Source organism: Chiroxiphia lanceolata, chromosome Z (assembly GCF_009829145.1).
Source record: "Chiroxiphia lanceolata isolate bChiLan1 chromosome Z, bChiLan1.pri, whole genome shotgun sequence".
Lineage (NCBI taxonomy): Eukaryota > Metazoa > Chordata > Aves > Passeriformes > Pipridae > Chiroxiphia > Chiroxiphia lanceolata.
The window spans coordinates 37,523,925-37,547,484 of record NC_045671.1 but is presented as its reverse complement, the minus strand read 5'-3'; the positions used below and the strand labels follow the sequence as shown (position 1 = coordinate 37,547,484).

The 23,560-nt window shown below is 41.2% G+C and overlaps 1 long non-coding RNA gene across 1 annotated transcript; it reads left to right on the top strand.

The window, feature by feature from the left end:
• Nucleotides 1-3,189: 3,189 nt before the first annotated feature.
• On the top strand, nt 3,190-19,673 carry LOC116780562. The gene is made up of 5 exons (XR_004354517.1): nt 3,190-3,307; nt 3,668-3,768; nt 4,388-4,529; nt 6,239-6,386; nt 18,331-19,673. It is a non-coding gene; the product is annotated as an uncharacterized LOC116780562 (long non-coding RNA).
• The last annotated feature ends 3,887 nt before the right edge of the window (nt 19,674-23,560 follow it).

The window sequence follows — 23,560 nt, the reverse complement described above, 5'->3', positions numbered from 1 at the left end:
GCCATTTACTTTACTGTGTTTATCACTCCCTTGATTTCCCATCTGTTTGTGTTTCTTTTTTAACACTTATTTCAATCATTGTTTGGGTTATGTTGCAGACTGAACTTCAGAACATAAAAAATTATTTGTAAGGAATGGGCAGTATTATATTTCTAAAAAGGTGTATTTAATAATTCCCAATATCTACAAGTTCACAGCTGTTCATGTTCACATGCTGTTTTAGAAGGTAGCTGCCATGAATTAGCTAGCACTAAGTAGAAGTTCACTTTGCCATTATACAAAACTGTAGGTTACCTTTTATTACGGGAGATTAAATTCAAGTCTATGTGGGTGAAACCTATCTCAGTAGCCTCATCCATCTTTTGGACTCCTGTAATAGAACACAAGATACACAGAGAGCTTTAGTGTCTCCATCACCAGAAGTCAAATAATGACCATTTAGAGGGATTCTATCATATTACAGGAAAACACCCCATGGTAACTTGAACCGCTACAGTCATTAAAACAAAATTCCTTGAAATATTAGTCCATTTTTATTGTTTATGTGTTGACTTAACTGAGATTAGAAGGTCATACTGTCCAGATTGCTTTTCGCTTCTGTCTTAGTGAAAGATGAATAGTTTAATTTTCTCACTAATATTTTCAGTTGCATAACCTGGTGGAACAGCAGCAGGCTGTCCAACGCTCTCCTTAGCACTACCTCAATGTCATATTAATTTCCTGGTCATTTCCTGGTGACCACTTACTATGTCACTTAACTCTCTTGTCTTTTCAGTTTCTCAGGCATAGTTGTTTCTAAATGCTGGATGCTCATAACTTCTTTGCTAAATGGAGGGTGATAGTGGATCTTTCCCATCCCCCAATTACAGCAGTGATACCAGGAATGCTAGGATATGTTCAGGGACTGTCATTTCAGCTGTAAATACCTTCTGGAGGTCAGACAGTTCAAAGTCCATTGGGATAAAGGAAAAGAGCTTGGATTGCTAATGTGTTGTAGTGAAAAATCATTTTTTTGTATCTATCTGAGGCATTTCTCTATGCTTCTTTCAGCTATGTACAATATATATGTCATAAACAAACTGCATGTATTAATATCACAAAAGCATGGCTTATAGTTATAGTCATAAAGCACAGGCATGATTGTAGAGACTTAATTCCTGATATAAATAACATGCACTAGAGAGTTTTACTAAAGGCATGTTAATTTCTTAGCAATAACAATGCTCTTGAAGTTATGACCAGTGCAGAAAATGTAAGATAAAAAGCCTGCCATATGTCTTGTCATTGCCCAGAATATAACAAAGCCTTTTCATTTTCCCCCTCTTTTAATCTTTTGTATGCTGGTGTTTTCCTCAGAGCTTGCTAGACTCTTTGGTCAAATACCAGTTTTACTGGCACATACTACTACAACTGCTGATGGGGCTACCCACAGAGACCACACAGAATGTTTGGGGTTAACAAGGCTTTTCGTGTGTGTAAAAATGCATTGCATATTTCAAGATAGCTCTTCTTCTGCATGCTTCTTAGATGGGAAAGGATGAGTTAACAAGAACAGCTGAAAAGTGAAAGAATGAAATACAAACCCATCTTTTCTCATCTAGAAAAATGTTTGGAAGAAAGAAGAGGTTTATTTCCAGGCTGAAATGACGTTCACACCGTGTTTGCTTGGAAACATCTTGCTCTTTCAATGGTATGCTTTGGTTGGTAAACAACCATTAAAATTCTGAGCATATCTGCATAGCTTGCAGGAAAACCTCTCAAAACAGCTGCAGCCTCCTTTCAACAGATAGGAATTAATAATAGCCTTTGTTCTCCAGGTTCTTCCATTTTTACCCACAAAATGGGTGAAAACTTCTTTTCCTACACCACTGGTGCCCACAGGAGCATGTCCCCTCCTGTAGTGTGAGCTGTGGGTTGAGGATGAGCAGAGGAGGGTGTATGTGGCACCAGCCTCTGTCTTTCCCCTCCTGCTTGCTGGCCCCTGCAGATAACAGTGTGGAGTCCAGCTGATACAGTGAGATGTGGACCTGCTTTCACCCCTTACCTCCCTCTCATCTCTCCTTTAGGTGCATTGAGGATGCATGGTGTCTGTTATATCTCCAGAAGATGTGCATTCGGGACTGAGGGTACAGCTTGGTGCATGGCCAAAGTACCACAGTAGGCTTGAGGACTTTCAGCAAAGGACGATAGTGCATCACCAGCATGGATGATAGGCTCATCCCTGCTGGGTAAGAGAAGCTGTCAAGTGGTGTGAGGCATTCCTGAGTCCTGGGCATGGAGTCGAGCCCTGGGCATGGAGTCAATCCCTGGCCTCTGTAGGTGCCTGCATTGATGAGGGGTGAGGGCCTGCATCAGCAGGTGACTTGCTGAGCCTCTCTTTATTGATCCAGAATGTACTGTTTTGACTGCCACAGCTACAAATTTCTGCTAAAATGTCTGGCCAGGTCCTTTACCCTATACTTGATAACTTTGCACTGAATTTTGGCCTCTCCTAATGGAAGAATTTCCAAGTATGTCTCTTGCTTCCCCAAAGACCCAGAGGCTGAGCAGGGTCAACATTTCTGTCACCTGGAGTCACCCCCATCCCTACTGCCTCCCTCCTGCCAAGCATCCCTGTGCCCTGGACTTTTGTCTTTACACTCCCCATGAACTGTGACCCGACTGTTGTAGAAGCCACCAGCCCCCCTGTGATGCCTCAAGACAGCACTGCCCCCTGAGACCACACGGCATTGAAAACAAGAGGGAAGCATGTGACATGCAGAGACAAAATGTTCTTGGCTCCCCAAGTTGATGAGAACCGGCCAAAAATCCCTTGGAGATCACAGAGCGCTGCAAAATCTTCCCGTTCAATGGCACTTTCCCACCCTCCCTGTACGGGAGGATAAACAAGCGCTGCTCGGCACAAGCTGGGGGCGAGGTGAGGCCTCGAGGGTCTCCTGCCGGCGGGGCGGGGGACAGAGCGGAGGGGGGGTAGTGTCCATCACCGGCAGTCGCCGCAGACCCCGCAGTCCCCACAGGCCCGCAGCACCAGCCTGCGGCTTCCGCGTACCACGCGGCTCCGCAGCCCCTGCAGTCCCGCAATCCCCCCGCCCCGCAGCCCGAGGCCCCGCGGTGCTCTCCCCGCTCCCCATTAGAGGGCGCTCCGCCGCCGCCTTTGTGCGGGGCGGTGGCTCCAGGCCGTCCCGGGCAGCCGCCGATCCCAGCTCTTGCTGCCGTGCGAACGCCCTGGCCGCAGTTGCAGTGCCACCCGCGGCCTGTGCCGCGGCGCTTAACGGGGTCAGCGAAGTTCTCTGTTACGACTTGTTAGGTGCGTTAAATGTTGTTAATTTGCTTCTGCGCTGTGTTCAGTTTCTGTTTAGGAACCTGAAAGTTCGTGCTTCAATATTGTGATTACCCATTCCCTCTGTTTTAAAATACAGAACGAACAAATCTTTCTTGCTAATTAGTAGAATCTGCAGAACACATCCGTGAACGACAAGCTTTCTGTAGTGTAAGCGCCTGAGGTCTGCTGAATGTCTTTCATACTGCCATTTGATTCAAGAGGGGGAAGGCATTTCTCAATCCTTTTTAATTTCAGTAATTTTCTTGCATTGTTTGGAATTGTTTAGGCTTTTTAATTTTTTATGTACGTGCTGATGACGTGTGGCTCAAAATCCTTTTGCTCTAGCTATTGTCAGATGCCCAACTGTACAAGGATGTGAGGTTCTAACTAATTCAGATGGCAGTACTGGAATTGTTGCGGAGAAACAAGAAGAGACTTTCTGCATGGTAAAATCTCAAAGACACTGAATTTTCTCGTTCTCTTTGGCTATGACTGTTCTGATATTCTATTTCTTCATACAAAAAAAAAGTAATGGGTTATGAAAATTACAGCCACATGTGTCTGCTCTTTTTTTTTTCTTTCATAGTGAGATGAAAGCAGTAAGGATGCTTATGCTGCTTGATGATAAGTTGATTGAACTGTCAACTTAAGGACAATAGGAAGCATTTTGATGCAGCAGTGTGACATCTCTTAACATCTAGCAATATATGTGTATTGTGGACTAGCTAGGGATGTATCCTGTATTATACTTAGTAGGGAGCACCTCCACTTTCCGTTACTAGTGTATGATGTTTTGCAATCAGCTAAGGAAATAGTCTACAATGTTAGACTTGCAGTATTTTGGGAATGCAAACAGTTCCCAGGTAAAACTGGTTTTGCTTATTGTCTCATGGCCACCAAAGCTGTTGCCCAGACAAGTCCCAGTTGTCCTCTAGATGCGAAAGTCTCCAAGGGATCAGCAGGGGGGCAGTAAGCAATTCAGATTGATCACCATCAGCGACCATCTACTGCTGCTGCTCTTTTCTGATGACTCATATAATAGCCTTGTTTGGTTCCATTTTATAGAAAGAACAAACATTGCCTCAGTGGAAGAAAAAGGGAACAGAAGCAAACTGAAAATGTTTGTACTTTCTAAAGGAAGAAAAAGTCAAGATGTTGTCTTTCAAGGATGACTGTTCTTCGGGTACATTGGTTGGGATGCAATCAGGTACTGTGTCTGAAGTGCACTCACGATAAATTTAATATAAGTTCATATTAGGCTTCCACTTCTTTTCAAATTCGTAACCATTTGGAGTTTAGACACATCACTTAGCTACCTGAGTCATAAGTTAGTAGAAATCAAAGAAATAAATCCCACATCCTTGCAAACTCCATCACAAGATGCACTGAAAGTATGCATATGGTTTCCTTGTAATCAATTTGCTAAAAGGAGAAATATATATGGAAGTGCAAAGAGAAGCTTGTATTCTCCCAAGCAGGAAGAATATTAGTTTACTGCGATACATATTCCTATTAACTTAATTGAGACTGGTTAAGTAAACACAGTCATAGAATGCTTGCAGTACAGGACACATGTACAGTATATAGCTTCTCGGGGACTTATAACTGTGAAAGGTGTTGCAAAACATCTGCTTTGCTTTACTGGAAAAGTCTGTTCACATTTCAGGGAAAAGTCCCAGAAGAAATGGTGAAAGAAGGAAAAACTGTATTTTTTGTATTTTCTGTTCTGCCTTAAAATTAAAGAGTAAAACATATGAAAAAAGTTTCATTAGAAAGAATTCTGTCATAAAATGGAAAGTCTGATGGTTTAGGATCAATAATAATAAAATCAAATAACCCAAACCAGTGAATAGTAGTTGAGTAATACAGGAATCTATGCATATAGAGTAATTAGGCAACTGATGATTTCAGAGAAAAGAGAAAAGCAAAGTGGATTGCCTCCATCAGGACAAATAGAAAGGATTGTAACAGTAAGGTGAGGAAATAGTAGTACTTAGTACTTGGTAGAAAGTCCATCTCTTAATAAATTGGGATGGAATTTTAACAGAGACTTAGTATGGTTGAAACACTGAACTTGCTTTGCGTTCATCTGAACAAAAATAATACACAAAGTGGATGGGGAAAAAAAGAAGCTGTAAATGCAAAAGAAATAACCTAGAAAAAAAAAAGGAATGGGAACAAAAATATTGAAAATCTAGACGCATATGGGTCAGCTGGATGACACACATCCTGAGGTGTTAAAGACGCTGTTTCCTGAATAATTTTCTGTCACTTACAGCTATTAGAAAACAGTGGGCAACTGTAGAAGTGCTGAAAGATGGAAGGAAAGGAAATACCACACTCCATTTCTAAAACAGAAGGTAAACAAATTCTAGCCGTTCTATCTGGGTATATGGGACACAGCTCTCCCCAAAAGGCAGACCCTGTAGGAGCACCCCCTTCCCTTCTTTATCCTCTGTCTGTCTCAGCTCAAAGAAGCACCTCAGCTCCTCAAGACCAAGTTTACCTTAAATTATCCATAAGCTTAAGTGTAAGTGCTTATTTGGATCTGCACCCCTGAAAAGAAAATAATTTCTGAATTCTCAGATTTTTGGCAATGGAAAATGAAAATGCAGATACACAGGAGATGCTAGAGAAAGAGATGAATGGGATATAAATACTAGTTTGCTTGATATTAAACATCCGGGATTAGCACAGCAAAATGCAGATGATCTGAAATGAATAGAGTGAAAATATATTGGTGCAGCGTATCACAGTTTCAGGAGTAAAGCCAAAAATCTGCAGGATTAAAAAAAACCAACCCAAAATAGCCCTATTCCTCAGGCAAGATGGTATTGATTTTGTCTTTTGTGTGCTGAATAAACTGGGGACGTACAAAAGAAATAATGAGATTCATTTGCTATTTTTAATATGCAGCAATGAATTTTAGTCCCTAAAGTGCCTCAGCGGGTGAAGATGTGATTGTGGAATAAAGAGAGCCATGGAAATTCAAAATGATGAACAGCTCAACAAAAACTTACAATCTACTGGCATTATGAAGAATATCAGAATATTATTAATTGTGGTAATTTTTTCCCTGTTTCAAGAGAGCTATTCTCTTTTGGGAATGTAAATATACTTGCTGCAGCTTTATTAAAGGGTTTTCATAAACTAAGTTTCATTAAAGAAAAGATCTGCAGCATTTCATCATGCCTCTAAAGTCTGACTTGGACAGATCAGCTCCTTGATCTAAGCTTCTGATACTTGTGTAGCCCTGATTCAGAGAAGCATTTATATTCAGAAGCAGCCCTTAGTATCAAACACAGACACAAATGATTTTCTAAATGGGAAAGGCCTCAAATTCTTGCTTGGCTCAGGGGTTGCTTGCTGTCTTTTGTGATGCTGTGAAACAGAAACAAAAGTGATGATTACTGAGGTATGAGCTGTGAACTGCAGCAGTTCCAGTTGGAGAAGCCCTGCTCTCTGAGCTTCTGACTTATTAGTACTTAATATTATAATAATACTTAAGTGTCTGTGACGCTGCTTTTACTAGGTTTGTTTCTTTTTCTTCCTTGTGAACCTAACGGTTCATAAAAACCCCAAATCCAACCAAAACCAAACAAATAACTCACACCAAAACCAAGGGCAGACATACAAATTTTGAGTTCAGCTGTTGCGTAGAAAGGAGTATCTCCAGGTCTGTCCTGGGAGAAATTATATCTTGTGGGAATAACACTGTTTCATGTGAGGAGACTTTCATTCAGCAGCACTTTATTCCCATAGAATAAGTCAGATGATGTCTGCAGAGCAAGATTTACCATCCTGGAAATCCAAAATTCCCTTTTTTCACCGCAGGCCAGGGTGAGGCAGGGAGGGTCTCTCTGGTGGTTCAGGCTGCAGTGTACATAGGAGCACCCCAAGGAAGGGAGGTTTGGCCTGCTTTAGAGCATGGGGAAGTACAGGGACACCCAGATGTGGGGCATGAAGCTGCCCCATTGCTGAAGGCCTGCAGGGGAGGGATGCAGGGCCCAGGAGTGCAGTGAAGTGGGAGCACTTCTGCCTCTCCATTTTCCCTTGTCTTGTCATCTCCTCTTCTCCTCAAAGTGTTTCTCCCTCAGCCCCCACAGAGTCACAGGAAACCTCACCCACTCTACTTATTTTTGCCTGTTGGCATGTGGGCAGGTATACCTGCCCTGTGTGCCTTAGCTCAGCACTGCATCATGGAGCAAGCACTTTTGTTCAGAGTTCTTTTTAAAGCTATTAAAATTAAAAAAAAGAAAGAAAAAAACAGAAAAAAGAAGAAGAAAAAAACATGCACCCTAAGCCTGAATAAGCAGCATTTCTATCATCTGTTGTCATGACACACAACTGACGTGGGAACACGGCAGTAAGGCTGACTGCTATATGGGTTTAATTTTGGTGCAGAAATTTGCTAGAAGAAGCTTTCAAAAATATCTCTGGGTGGGAGGAAAACAGGTGGGTGCTGGTTATGTGTATGAAGCAGGAGGAAATAGTTGTCAATCTTACCTAAGCATTGCTCTGCGTCCATCAGCCCTTTGGTACCCTCATGACTCAACGGGGGAAGTAAATGGTACTGTCTCTTGGTGCTCCTCTCTCCTTTTACTTCTTGAGAAGGTGCTGGTGAGCCATAGAGTGCAGGAAAACTTAGCATGGAGTGACTGAATAGAACCATGTTTGTCTTGGTCAGAACAACGCACCCTCCCTGTGTGGTTTCAGTAAAGATGTCTGTACGGAAAGGCAGTCGTTCATTGGAGCCAAATGCCACTGAAATCCACTCAGTAGAGGCTTCTGTGCCAGTAGCATCTAAAATGACAGCTGACGTTGGAGACAGGTGGTGAGTAGTGTATGGTCTGTAGGGACTCCTAGGTTAACCTAATTTCTGTGGTTGTCCATGTAGGTGGGTATGTGGACTCAGTTCAGCCTATTGTTCAGGTGGTCCATTCAGGCCCGTGTACCTATGCGACATACACACTTTTGTTTCAAAAGTGTCTTTTCTGTCCCTCTTAATGTACCTAGGTAAGTCAGACTTAGTCTCATTTTTAGACACTCCTGAGCTATCACAGCTTCCACTGGATATGAAAGAGTGCAGGTGTTCAGAAATATTCTCTAAAAATCACTATGCTAACCTATTTGAAGTTCATTTTCTTTTACCGCAATTACTTGCTATTAGTACATTTCTCATCTGTTAGTCATCTTGACTAATGACTTTACTCATCTGTACTAGTTTACTCACCCATTTCAATACTTTCCTAGATCACAGGAACATTTTGTGACTTAATTAGTCAGTTAGAAGCTCAGAGGTCTTTGAATGAAAAGTGTTACGTCTTATAGGACCAAAATATTATGATTACATGACTGAAACCCATAATTTAGTATAGGGACTTTTTTTCTCCTCCATGAATGTTGGGACATCCATGATAACTATGATAACTATGATAACTAGATAGCCATAGTGGCAAAACTGGAACCCCCAACAGTGAGAAGTTTGAAAGAGGACATCCAGTGTTGCAAATTCATAGTGTGTACTGAGATGGAGGCAGAAGAAGAAAAGGAAGAGCTTGTTTGGAGAGGTGGTGCACTGGAACAGAAGGACATGTAAGTCTGTGTGAGGAGAGTAATTCAGAGTGCCTCTTGTGGAGTAAAGCTTGCATCTAATGTGGTCATAAAGCCAAGGGAACCTATAGCATTTTACTTTGTCCCATTTTCATTGTGTTTCAACTCATTCTGAAAATCTGGCTTTTCCTATACCTGTGCCTCTGTTTCCCCAGTGTGTGAAATTGTCTCTTTAGGGGTCCTGAAGGAGAAACCTTGGTGAGTGGAAGATTTGATAGCAATATATCCTTTGCATCTTAGCTTTTTGGTTTTGGTCCTGTCTTTTTGTACTCCTTTGATTCTCCTGCTGTTTTCAGTTTCCAGCCTCTACATTGAATATCCCATAATGCGCTCAATAAAATTGAATAGTTTCCACTTAGAATTCTAAAAATGGCTTGCCATTTCCAGAAAGTGACAGTATCAATATTATGTTCAGTCTCTTATGCAAATTGCCACCCTGTTGCTACTTACCAAATCATCTCATATTTCTCTGAAATCAGGCTCCACATTCTTCCACTCAGATGCTCTGGAACTCCTGACCTTCCTATTGGAGGTGTGCAAACCACTGGCATCCACCTTGGTGCTGTCCAGAGTGGATCTTAATCATATAAGTTTATATGGGTGGTATGAACAGTCATCCACCGGGGAACTGCTCTTGCTGTCCTCCCCTTTGCACATTAAGAGAAAAAAAGAGAACCAATATAGTTTGTCTGAATTCTTGTCACTTTTTTTTTTCTTTTCTGTGTTTTTTTTTTGTGCCCTTTCTTTTCCTGTCTAAATTCTAGAGAGCGGGGAAAAAAATCAGTACTGAGTTTGTCATTGGGGAAATACAGCCATCTGGGAAGAGTATAAGCTCTGGCTGTAGGGGTGATCTAGCTTCCCATGCTAAACAAAGACACTGATTTTCCCTTTCTCCTAGTTATTGCACTTAACATAATTTTTTCAAGCCACCTTGAAAAAACAGCCTGGAATAGCATTCTTCCTATTTAAACAACTCTATCTTTAGTAGAAATATGGCTTTCCTTTACATGAGTAGCAGCCATGTGCTCTCAGTCAGAATACCCTAAATGAGAAAGGACTCAATTACATTCTTAAGAAGCGCATTTTCTTTGTAGACTGTCTGCTCCAAACTGAAGACAAAATGACTGAAGACAGCAGATGTCTCAGAGATATAAATGCTCGCCAATCCTGAATCAAAGTCCCATCATAGTTGAATACCCTGCTGTATAGAGACAATATTGACTGTCTTTGTGTTTGTTTGGTTTTTGCGTAGGGGGTTGAAAATGCTAGTGAGGTTTAAACACCTCTTTAGAGTCATTACAAGATATTGTGCAAATACAGTTATTTTTCCCTGGTAGGCAGGCATGAAATGCACATTTGCTTATCAGAATGGAACAGTTCCAGGGGAGGCCTTGATGTCTGTCAGGTGAATCATCTAATCTCCAGATTTAATGTATTGAACTGGGTAAATAAGTAACTTTTTGGAGATGTCTAAATATACATTTCCCTGAGAGCTTTTCCAGTCTCTAGGGTAATGTGCTGGTTTAAAGGTAGACCAGCAGGAGAAATGAATAACTCAAAAGACATTATAAATCGGAGTTACAATTTAGTAAAAATAATACAATAAATACAATTATACAGAGAAACAATTGGTTTTAACCCACAAAACCCAGATGTATAACCCAGCACCCTGGGGCATGAACAGAGTGGTGTTTGTTGGCCCCTGTGCTAAGCCCCATGTGGTCCCCCTGAGTCCAAAGTAAGAGGAAAGGAGGACCTGTTGGTTAGAGTGCTGGTTGCAATCTGGTCGAGGGTGGTGATCGCAGTCTGGTCAAGAGTGGTGGTTGCAGTCTGGTCGAGGTTCTGGTCCTCCTCTGGATCGGACGAGTAGGCCCAGAAGTCCCAAGACCCCAAGGTTATATGCACTCAAGTTCGAGTGGAGATGCCCAGTACCTCCCCCAGGGCGGGGAGTTCCACACTGGACGATTGTGAGTTGTGAGATATTTTTGGAATCCTTGGTGGCCCATTAGCAGACATGACCCCTAGGCTGCTCCCTCCCCTGGAGGGGAGTCATCACACCTGAGTCACTGGTATGAGAATAGGAACATCCTCCTATCTCATAAGCTTCCCAACATCCAGTTTATAGCCTGAGGGGTCAGGTGTGCTCTGAGCAGCTGCTGCAAATAGTCTATTGTTAACAGTTCCTGCAAAATGACATAGAGGGTGTAGAATACAGAGTTTGGGTTACACCCACACAGTGATGAACTAATCCCGGCTGCTCTAACTAGGACAAGTAAATAAATCATTCTTATATGAAGATTGCTATTTTGTTTAAAAGGTATGATCACCTGAATAAATAATTGTGATATAACCGTGTGGTGAACACACTAAACGTACTTATTTCCAACATTCTTCTGTGTAAAGATGCTTATTGCCAAGCTGCATCAGCCATTTAAGATTTAATAATCTATCATAAGGTATTTTCCCCACCTACTTAGGAAAAAAAGAAAAGAAACAAACTTTACAGTCAACAAAACAGCCATACCTCTTAGGAGTGTTTAAGTTATAATATAACCTGACTAAAATAATGAAATAAAATGCAAAATCAACTCTGTATCCTTAATTCACCCCTTCGTGCTTTTCCTTGTTATCATGCAGAAGAACACAGCCATTTTTGCTGTGAATCTTTGTGACACTAAGCTTCCCAGCTGCATTTTCAATATGACTTATTCTGGCTGTTAGCTGCCTCCAGAACTGTTACGATAAGTCATCTAGTCCATCTCTACCAAAGTACAATTAATCCCTTCTGGACATTTCCAAGGGCTTATCCCACCTGTGTAAATGCCCTCTGTAAGCTGGCTTTCTCTTTATCTTTGCTTTATTATTTTTTGCATTATTTTTCTCCCTAGGAATATGTTAAAAAGATAGATTTAATCAGGATCTTTCCTCCGATTTCATTAATTTTGTACTAAAAAGGATGTTGGGTATTTCCCTGCAGCTGCATGATGTCCTTTGCTGTATTTACCTTTCTGTCCCAAAAGCTAGCATCTGGAAGCATCTCTTCTCTGACTCTCTGGAGCAGGGCAAGAAGTACTGCCCAGCCTTTGACCTCAGTTTTGGGATGAGTCCTTTACCTCCACTTTCCCCTTGCAGGGCTGTTGTGTTTTGCCACTTGCTTGGGAGTATGATGTCCTTAGTTTATCTACCTGGCTGGGCTCCTTCAGTTCCCAGCGCCAACAGGCTTAGTGTTAAAATCCAGCCAAGGTTTGTTCTGAAAGTGGTTTGGGGTCCGATACTGTCCATCTCTTTCTGCCTTTGTTTACAGCTGCTACCTCAAAGATCTTGACTGAATTTGAAAACCCTTGTGATGACTTGAGCTGAAAGCACGTGCCTAGGGTACATTTTTTCTCTGAAAAAACATTCAGGCTATTTTGCATTTGGAATCTTTTCCCACAGCAGGGCATCTAAAGACCCCTAACAACTTTTGCCATGGTGCCTCATCAGCCCCAGCAGCCTTGTCCCTTCCTGACCCGTGTTCTTCCCTGGGAAGCACACACGACATAACTTGGTTGTGATTGGTGCTGGTAGTGTCTTCACAACTGGCTGCTGCAATGGTTTACAGGTTCTGAGAGAGGCATAGATGCTCAGAAAAGACCATGCATGGCAGAATCAGATGCAGCCATGTCAGAGCAAGCCTAAGAGAAATTTCCTGCCCGTTTTGGCATGTAACTACTTGTCCAGACCACTTCTTTCTCAATTAAGCAAGCAAATTTTCACCTTGCTCTCTATATTCTCAGTGATTTTTCTCTCCTAAATTTAATTTTTCCTAAGTTGGGGTGGGAGAATAGAAGGAAGAAGCAGTGAAGGTATTTTCAGAACTTTTATTTTCATTGATGTCTAATATGTAAATTATGAAGAACACTAGTGGAAATATATTCATTAAAAGTAGGTAGCAGTATGACTTGGTACAGCCAACCATCAAGAAACAGATGATAGCATACCACTGTAGAGTCCACTCTGTTGTTATGAAGCTGGGAATAAAATGTAATATTTAGGAACAGCCTTTAATGTTTCCTTTATTTTATTTCCCTAACCTTTAACTGTGATGTGAAACTGAACCAGGAAGGAACTGCTTATTAGCCTTGCTAAGGGTATTGTTCATGGCAATTCTGAACAACTTTGCTGTCATCCAGAGGACTGAACCAGGCAGAGGCTGATTTTGGAGACTGTGATGAAATAGAATCAAGCTGCAGTTCTTTAATGTTGCTTGAGTCTGAAAACAAGTATCTGGAGCTCAGATTCTCAATTGTTTCATATTTATAGAGAATTTTGCTTGGATATTTTTGATTTTACTGATAGTACAAATATTTAAATGCTAAGCACAAACACTTATATTGCTAATAATAATATAATGACAAAAGGAGAATAAAAGAACTGATCTATCTGTCCTTACTTAGACAACTGAGCATGTTTTTTTCCGTTTATTATCTTACATCTTTTAGTGCTGAACAGACAAGAGTAATTTGTAAGCATTTGCTTAATTATTTACTTTTTTAGAGCATAGTAGCCTCCCCATTCTGCATGTGTGTAAACCAAAAACAGAGGCAGTGCCTATTTGTCTAGCATTCAGATAACTGAAGTAGGAGCCAGGCTGCTTTCTCTGACACAGGTGTAGAGCAGAACAAAATTAATTTCAGCAAGCCAGTGCCAAAGAGCACCACAGGTGGGAATATCACCGTTTTCCAGCCACTTCTGGTTACACTTGCATTGTGATCTGGACCTAGTCTGTGCAGGGACAGGACCTGCAGGAAAGTTAATAAATTTCTCCTTTAAATGTGTTGGTTAAATTGCATTACCTCACTCAGGTGACTTTTTTTTTTTTTAAATTTAAAATAGGCTTTAATTCTGTTTCTTTTAATCCACTTTGCAATGTAATATGGTTTACCTGATCCAGTTTAAATCCACACCTCGAATTAGCTCAGTTTACCTTTCCTCAGCATCCCCTCGAAGGCAGGACCTCATTTTGTCTTCTAAGTCTTGAATCTGTATTCCCCACATAGGCAGGTCCTTGTTTTGTCTTTTAAGTCTTGAAGCCTTATTCTACCCTCTCTTCTTAGTGCCGATGGGAGATTTCTGCGCTTCGCAGATTGCTACATGCCCTACCATCACACAGTTAATATAACCAGCTGTTAAAAAGGTCTGTGATATTAGCAGCTTTTGTCTATACAGAGTTACTTAAAAACATGGTGATTAAAAACAATATGTGAAGGAACAGGCAGAGATAATAATTCACAGAGTAACAATTATGAAATTGTGGAGTAATTATAGCCTGCAAAACGCAAAAAACCAACCTGTGGTTGTGGCAATTTCATTAAGGTGAGGGACTGAAAAGAGAGTGTGAATATGGGCTTTTAAAAATTGTTTTCTTGGCACAGGGATGTGGAGGATCTGGGTTTGCATTTGGTGGCAGTGCTGTCCTGCCCTGCCAGCAGCCCTGGTGGCCTGGGCTGCGCTGCTGCCTACAGAAGACATGGAGAGAGAGTGATGGCTCTGCACCACCGGGGGCTAATAACCTGCCTAATATTGTTTTACTAATTAATTTTAAATATTGTTCCTCTGTTCTGATAGAGCTCTGATGTTTTAGAGCTTTGATTGCTGTCTGAAGGACTCTTTAAAAAGAAAAAGATGAAAGGAGCTGGTGGAAATGGGTGAAAATGTTTGTAGTTATATAGTAAGTCATCTCTGTTATTCAGAGTCCCTTGAGAGTAAGGATAGATGGTAGAAGGGCAATGGATGGGATATCTTAGGACCATACTTGGTATTTAATTTCTACTTGGCACAGCACTGCCCCTCACGGCCCTATTTTTTCCTGCCCTTCTTCCCCTTCCTTTCTCCTTCCTTTTCTTCGTCCTCCCCTTTCTTTCCCTTTCCCTTCTTCCCAAGTAGGCTGTACTCCTGCAGGGGAAATGCCGTGCCGTTCCCACTCTTATCTTTGACATATTGAAAGCAAGGAAACACCTCAGCCTATCAGCAAACACCCATTGCCAAGACATTTATTGATTCTCCCTTCAGCTCTCCAAAAGAACAGGACAACTGCTGCTGAAGGTCAGGTTCATTGCAAGTTTAGCTGTCAATGACAGCATCAGAAACCACAGGTTGCTCTCAGAATGAAGCTCTGGTCCTTATGAGACTCACCAAAATTATGAAGATAAGTGTACCAGACCTGAGCTGTTGCCTCTCCTTCGACAAAACACGCATAGCACTGTAGGTGTTGAAGGGGAAATAAAGTGTCCTTCAAATGACCTGTGCAATGGGAGTCTTGCATTTAGATAGTGTCCTTACTGACTGTGCTAATAACAGATGAGGGTCCTCTAGCACCTCTTCAGGATGAACTCAGTGATGGCCTTGCAGCATATGGTGACACAGACCTACTCATCCTTCTTATCTACTGAAATAAATGAGAATGAATGTGGTGTGATCAAGTCTTGCAATTTTATTATGAATTTCATAGCATCATATGTTTTTCTCAGTGCTTCAGTCTTCATTCACATGACATGTAGAGAAGCTCATCTCTGTTCTTTCAAAGGGAATGTGTGGCTTTTCCACTTTGTGTGGAACAGATTGAAAATGTGAAAAACAGAGGCTTTGATTGCAGGAAACAAACTTCTACCGTTTGTCTAGGAAAATGCAAGGCACTTTAGTCTTGTGATTTTTGCAGGCCTCAGAGACCACTGGTCAAGATTAGTGGAGTTGTCTCTGTTTCAGCTGCACAGACACATTTTTAGCATAACGAAGTAAGATGTGCGACACTCTGTAGCTGCTCCCTCAAGGTATGTTGGTTGTAATGTGCTCTGGTGGAAAGAACTGTGTAATCAGAGAATAATAATATTGGCACTAAAAAAGAAAAGGTGGGTCAAATCTGACCATGTGTAAGTACAAGATGGAAATAGGAAGCTTGGTAAAAATTAGAGTGGAGAGAATCTGGAAGTTCCTTGTAAAAGCAGCAAGAGAGGGAAGTTAAATGGTTTTTAAATGCACTTGTTCCCCAGAAGAAGGTGAGGTTCACCAGACCAGACACAGTGACACGAGACAGATCTATATCTACTCATAATTGGAGACTGATTATGCACCATGCAAGTTCATGCTCCATTCTAGGTGCAGAGGTTAAATATTCGATGCTCAAATGGTCCAAAAGCACACAAATCATCTCCTTACCATGACACACAGTGAAAGATGAGGCTGATGTGGTTTCTGTGGCTGCCTGGTACAGTTCATGCAGCAGCAAACATTGTTTAGGGATATATCTATCGACAGAAATGAGCTTCATTGCTTTTACAGTTCAGTGGAGCTCCTGATCAGCCCAATCTCAGTAACGAGCAAAGGCTGTGAAATAACTTGTGTCCTCTATTAGAGACAAACAAGCAAGAACACCACCACTTAAGGAAGCAATATAAATAATGAATGAGTAGAGAAATATGGTCCTTTCTGACAGAAATGATGCTGGTTTTAATTTGTGTTTATGGCACCTAAAGTAATGGGCACATGAAATATGCATGGAGAGAGAGAGAGAACCGGGAAAAAAAATCCCCGCAGAACTCAACCACAATCCCCTGGATCCCAACCAAAACTTGAAATGGGAAAAATGTAATGAGGCAAAAAGAAAGCTTCTGTAGGAAGAGAAAATAACAAACACTGGAAAAATACAGGGCATGTCTTTCTCTGCTGCCAGCTACACTACTAGGAAATCAAAATACTTTTTAGGAAATGAGCTCAAAGTGTAAGATTGCCTAGTGAGACAGTCTTTAGCATTTGGTATAATGAAGTCAAATCTTCATGGGGGGAAAGATAGTGCTGCTTGTGTACAGAAAGTCCATGTTTAAAATATCTGAATCCCTCTTTCAGGACTCATTCAAGGTGGCTTTCTTCTAAATATAAGAATAATATGCCATGAATCGGATTAAAATAAGGATGGGTTCATCATCTTGAATCTTTCTCTGGAAAACTAGGTTAAGTTTAGTGAATTTTTTTCCTGAAAAACATTTTAGAAATTTGTAAAGTAAGGACTAAAATGATTTTAGCTTTCATAGCTGAAATTACTTCTTTCTGGACTTTTTAAAACTTAAAAGATCTACAGAAGTGTTAATGTGTCTGAATATGATGAGTAGGGCTGTAAAACTGTACATTTATTTTCACTTGAGCTGCTGAACAATAATGTCCCAAGCCTGCAATCAATCAGACTGATTAGAGGATGGGTTTTTTCCTAGAACAATAGTGCCAATATTTTTGTCTGAGCTTGGCCATAGAATGTGATTGCCCAAAGCAGCACATATGATTTTCATCCCAGGAAACAACACACTTTTCAGCAGTGCTTGAAGTGGAATGGGATTATGTACTTGAATTTAAAAAGTGGATTTTTCTGAATTAATTTTTCCACTAAAGTGAAATGGAAGTATAAATTTCGGAACAGGACTTCTACATATCGTAACAAGACTCTTGTACTTTCTCTTCAACAATTGCCTAAAGCCACAGGGCTAGAACACCCCTGCATGTATGTGACCTGTCTATCAAAATCGCATATCCAAAGACTGTCTTATCTATCAAGATGTTATAGTTACGGATCATGGAAAGGCTGTACTGAAAAGGGTTGGTTCCAAAGGAAGTGAAATTCTCTGGGTAGGTGAAAGGTTATAATAAAGAGAGAAAGAAAAAAAGCTCCATAACAAGAAGAAAGTCAGAGACAAAACTTGCTAAGGGTAAGGATAACAAGAGAGTAGATGTCCTGATTATCAAGTGTCCACCACTGAGATGGTAGAAGAAGTCAGAGGGCAATTTCTGTCCAACATGACTTTGGCACAAACAGTTCTTCAGGATCATGACATTAACAGGCATGTGGGCAGAAGATGAAGAAGGAGAGTGCTTGCAGTTCCCTTTCAGACCACTGGTTCACTGAGCTAATGAAATGACCCTACTGCTTGAGAGTTCATGAAAGTAGTCAAGTTGTGGGATTGCCCTAGCAGTACTTATCTGAATTAATGTGACATCTAAGTTAGAATGGTGCTGTGATTTTCAGTGCCCAGCTTACAGGGTGTAGAGGGTCTTTGTGTAAATCCTAAGTATGTTTGCTTCTTCCTTGGTTGAAAGATTTTGTCCATGCAGAATGGAAAAGCATCAGGAGTCAAGAGTGAGCAGAGTTGTATTGGACACAAGAGAGTGCAGGTGGGCGATGAGTGCAAGCCTAAGCTTACCCGGTAGTTTTGGCTGTTTCAGAGCTCTGGTGACTATACTGACAGGTGAAAGTGGAAGAGTTCCTTTGTCTTTTGTTATGTGACCCTAAAAACACATTTGCATCTATCAATTTTTTTTTCTCAAAGAGGTACTTTAAGTACTCATGAACTATTGTGTCATTTTTGTTTCAGTTGAAAGTCCTCTGCACATTCCATCTGAATCTGCTGAGAAGTCTGACCACTCAAAACCTGTATTTTCAAAGAATTTGCTGAAAGATGAAACAAAAAAAAGGGAAAAGGTCCATCTCTAATGACAAAAGCATTTGTTTGCAAGAATTTCTCACAAATGGCACAAGAATTTCCTGTTAATGTCTTTGGGTCAGATCCTTACATGATACACATTAGATTTTATCTCTATATAACTCAGTCTTTCTCTTTTATTGATATTTCAGAGATTCTCTTTGAAGTGCCTCCATTTGCACAAAAAATGGACTGAGGCTATAGCCATACCAAAGGATATAGGCTTGGATCTTGAACTGGTGGAAGTCAGTGTATCTCCATGATTTAAACGGTTTATATAGGCATTAGCTGGCATGAAACACATATGAATTTCAGCAAGGACAAAGGAAGAGCTCAGCATTCCTGTGCAAGGACTCCCAGACAGAGATTTCTCATTCTCACCTGTTTCTTTTTTTAAAACAGTCCTCAAAATCCATTTGGTGACATTCAGCAAGTACTGGATGACAAGCATTCTATCAGAAAAGCCTCAGCAAGCCTGAAATTTACTGAGTAGGTATGGAGGGCTGTGAGGAAGAGCCCTTGCCAGGGCATAAAGATGGGAAGCATAAGCGGGAAAAACTGTTCTTTACTCACATGCTGACTTTTGACTATGGATTTCATACTCAAAGGTCTCCTGAGCAGAAGTGCAACATAAATGAAAAAATCCCAAACTACTGGTAGAAATTTTATATGTCCCTTAGTTGTTCTTCAGAAGGATCTCTGTACAATGAGCATGGATCAGACCTTACTATGGGAGATATATGCCTTATGTGATAAGCCAGGCACTCCCATGGACCTGCAGGTCTAGGCCCTGTCCTCCCCACCCCCCCTCCCCTCCACACTCACGGTAAGTTGGTTCTGACCCATATCAATAATTCAGTGAGATTTGGATCCAGTGTCACAACTGTGTTTCAGCTTAATACTTTTCAGACAGAGCAAAGAAGTAAATAGACACCACAGCCCCAGTTGTATCATGCACAACTCTAAAATAAGCAGATCTTTCTTCGATAAATCACTTAAATTATTTGAATTTTGGCCATGAAACTGAGTCTTTGTGGAAGAAATTACTTTTTCTTTGCAGTGTGGAGACAGAATTTCCTAGAACATGGGCAGGGCAAGAGCTAAAATCCCTGATGATGTTATTAAGGACATTGTTAGGAAATATAATTCTTTATAGTTCTTTGGCAGAAGGATTTTCTTGCCACAGAGATTGTACTATTTCAACAGCTATTTTAATAAAAGCACATCCAAATGTATCTGTTTGGCCAGTTTTCTCTCCTCTTTTATGGAGCAGGAAGTTTGAGAATATATGGTTTTTGAAAAGCCTATGTGGAAATTTGACTAAAAGGACTTGCTTTGAAGTAATGGCATTCTTATATTTTATTATACTGAAGTAATGAATTGAAACACAAGGTTTCATTTCCATATGTTGATTCAACACAATTTGCTTCTCAAACATTTCTTCTGCCATCACAAAAATCGGAACATCAGTAGCATCAGAAAATACCAGCACTGTTCCCCAAAATACAAAATGTCTGTGTGATCCCATTATCACTGGGAAAATGTTCTAGTGAAAAGTATTAGCCATTGTCAGAGTTCTTAAAAAAATTTTCCCACTGACTTTAACTGTTTATTACTTGCCAGGAGAGGAAATTTTACTTTTTTTTTTTTTTTTAAGCACAAAATCTTGCATCACAGTTCTTACTCCAGTTGTGTGCAGAGAAAATTGAAAATGTAAAAACATCCAAAGTCTGCTGAGGTTCTGGAGTTTACTGGGGAAGGCTGACCTTTTGCATATGGGATGCATGTATCACACAGAAATTTCACATCGGCACCAACTTCAGCACTGATTTTTTTCAGTTCAACTGCTGATTGGCCATAAGCTACACTAAACCTGCCAAATTCATTTCCCAAACAGGCCCAAGTGACTGGCCCTGAATCCATGCAACTGCAAGGATGTGAGGTGTACACACTGCCAATTTCATCATGCCTTCTCCCTAGAAACTTGCTTGACATTAGGCAGCTTATGACTATCAAATATTTATCCTGTTGTCAGAAGACAAAGCAAGGGCTAATTGATGTTTTATCTGGCAGAGCCCAACAGTGTAGGCTCTTTGATAAACAATGAGAGAGTTTCCTCAACACTTCAAGGAATGGAGCTTCTCAGCCCAGTGTCTTATTTATCAAAAGCCCCATTCATCTACACAAGGTTGTCATGCCATGAGAACATATTTGCCTACAGATTGGAAAGAGAGGCACACCATGCAGGAGAGCCACCCTCACTGGTCAGGCTGTGCAGGTCTGGCAATGGCCAGTTCTGAGCACAGGCACCAGAGGTGATGTAGCCAGCCTCTGAAGCCACAACAGAAGGGGAGGGAACAGTGTTAGGACCCAAAATGTTTTGAGCTAAGGTAGAAAGCCACCACAACCTCTGGAGAAAGGATGCTAACAGCAGCTTTGGCTGAGGGCTGGGAAGAAAAGAGTATTTTCTGTGATTGTCATGGTGGGATGGTACTTTTGATCCAGGACAAGTCAGAGGTCACACAGAAAATAAACAGGAAACCCCCCCAAAAACCCAATAAAACCCCCACAAGCTAAACCAAACCAAACCACATTAAAATAAGGTTCAGATTGTTCATATTTTAACTTGGTTGATTGATCCAGCAGGTCCTTCCAACAAGATTTTTGCTGCACAAAGAGCTTCGGGCATCTAAAGAAATAAGGGGTTGGGACCTGGAAATGGTTAGTTAAAACTTTGGCTCTTTCACCACCCTATGCTTTTTCCTGCTGGCTGATTCATGTTTTAGTGCCTCAGATGGTTCATCAGTGAGGCAGAGCAACAGCAGTGCCCATGTAGAAATAGTAATCAGGTGAATAGAAACATGTTCCTAAATATGTAGAATATTAACAACTGAAAAGAGTAAATACAAAGGAGAAAAATATGCTTATTTTTATGGTGTAGTGGCTATGTAAAGGGCTAGGTTCTCTGCTAGCTAAGAAATACAGCTCTAAATGACTTTTTGAGGTAAGGTTTTAAATTAGTTGCAAGATGACAGCTGTCGGTGATAGTCATCTGCATATGTATTTGTATATTTGAAGATTATGGTAAATTACTTGGTTTTGATGCCTGTGTTTGAAGGCTACTTAAGGAGTGGGTTGACTGTAATGTGGAACACAAAGGGATAGAGTTGTTCTGTCCATGGGGATTGTATCAGGGGTTAATTATGCTGATACTTTTGGTCTGTGTTCGGCCCAGCCACCTGTAAAAGTTTTGTTCTTTCCCTGCCAAGTTATGAGAAAACAAGCACTGGTAAAACAGGAACTTTGTCCTTGAAGGGAGTTTTTGTATAAACTATATTTAATTGATGTTCTGTGATTGGCTAATCATTCTCCAAGGACTTTTGAAGGACAGACTGAAGAAGAGATGATGAAGTAACACCCCCAGACTCATTTGGAAAAGACCCCCCTGAGTACAGTACTCAGGCGCAGGGAAAGCCACGTGTGCACAGAAGAGATGCACTTACATAACCAAGGGGGTGGGACGGAGGGCCTCGGGCTGGGTGGTGATGACCCCACCTGCCTAAGTTGAGGTCACTCAGTTAATTGTATAAGAGCAGATAGCACTTTTTTGGAGGAGAGCTAGCTTCACATCAAGGACAATGTTGCCTTTTGGCGGGAATGCCTGCTGGTTTGTGAACTTCTTGACTTTCAAGGATGCAGCTTCTGCTATGGGTAATTATAAGAATTCTAGATCGGTAGGATAACTTTATGGGCAACAGCTGGATGACTGGGTAGGTCATGCTGGGGGCTTGTTTCTCTCCTCCTTCCTCTTTTTTGGGTTTGTTCATTTGGTGAGCCACCTCTTGGTAATAAATATCAGTTTTGTTGAGCTTTCAATGGTGTCATGATTTCAGGTTTCAGTATGTCCGAACCCCTCCCTCGTATAGGGATATAACTCCAAATCTGTGGCCAGCTATTCTGAGGGGCTTTGCAAAGCCAAAAAGAAATGAAAAATGCAGTTGAAGAGATGTCACTCTTGGTCAGTGCTATGTAAAGTTTGGTGCAGGGTTGTGAGCACTATCCCTTACACCTTAAGAAAGGTCCCTGCTGTCCTCCTAGACATAAATCTTGTTTAACGTGAACTACACTTTGGGACAGCTTGTGCCATTGGGCCAGACTTTTGTATGGAAGTGGTTGTTGTTGGTTTTGCATTGACCTCCAAGGATGTTGTATATGGATTTGTTGCCTTGCAGAACATTTCCCACAATGTTTAAACTTGTTTAAAAAAGGAGAATGGTTTTGTTTTGCCATGGAGATAGGCATAAATATTTAAAGGAGGCACAGATAAAATAATAAACATTCAAACCTGAAGTTTGAATTATGATTCATTCTGGAATACATTCTTCCATTGTGTGCAGATTCAGAGATATATGACTTTCCCTTGGTACTGAAAACCAGGAGGGTTTCTACAAGTCATCTGACCACACGGCAGGGTGTGTGTTATTCAAACCTTGCCTACACTCAGCCGTTGGAAAAGGTCTCCTGCCACGGCCTGAGGGAATAAGGGATGGGGACGCAGCACTACACAAAGGGTTCAGACGCAGCTGACAGGTCTGGGTGCAATGCCCCTTTATTGAGAGAACACAGGGACTTATATAGGGTAAATCTGAGGGGAGGATTCAGAACTGGGGAGGAGCATGGGACTGACAACTAAGGGTGAGACTGGATTGGGAGACAGGGGAAAGGTGGGTGTTACTTATGGGTATCCAGGGGAAGGGACCAGTGGGGGCTCACTCTGCACTGCGGCAAACCTCAGCCAATCAGTGACAGAGGAGCGGGAAAGCAGGGGAGAACAGGGTGGTAAACAACTTTTGGCGGGAAAGTCTGAGGGACAAAGGGGAATAATATTGGGATACATTAAACTTGATATAAAACCAATGATGAACTGGGGAATAACATGAGAGTCCGAGAGATAACAAGTCAGTCCGGTAAAATAGCAGTCCATTCAGGCTCTGTAAATGTCTCTCCACGCCTGATATATTTCCCAATCGGATTTCTCATTCTCTTCATCCTTTTCTCTCCAGCACAGACTCTGGTTCTTTTAGGAAAACAAAACCTGTAATTCCTGGGATGGTTTCTGTTG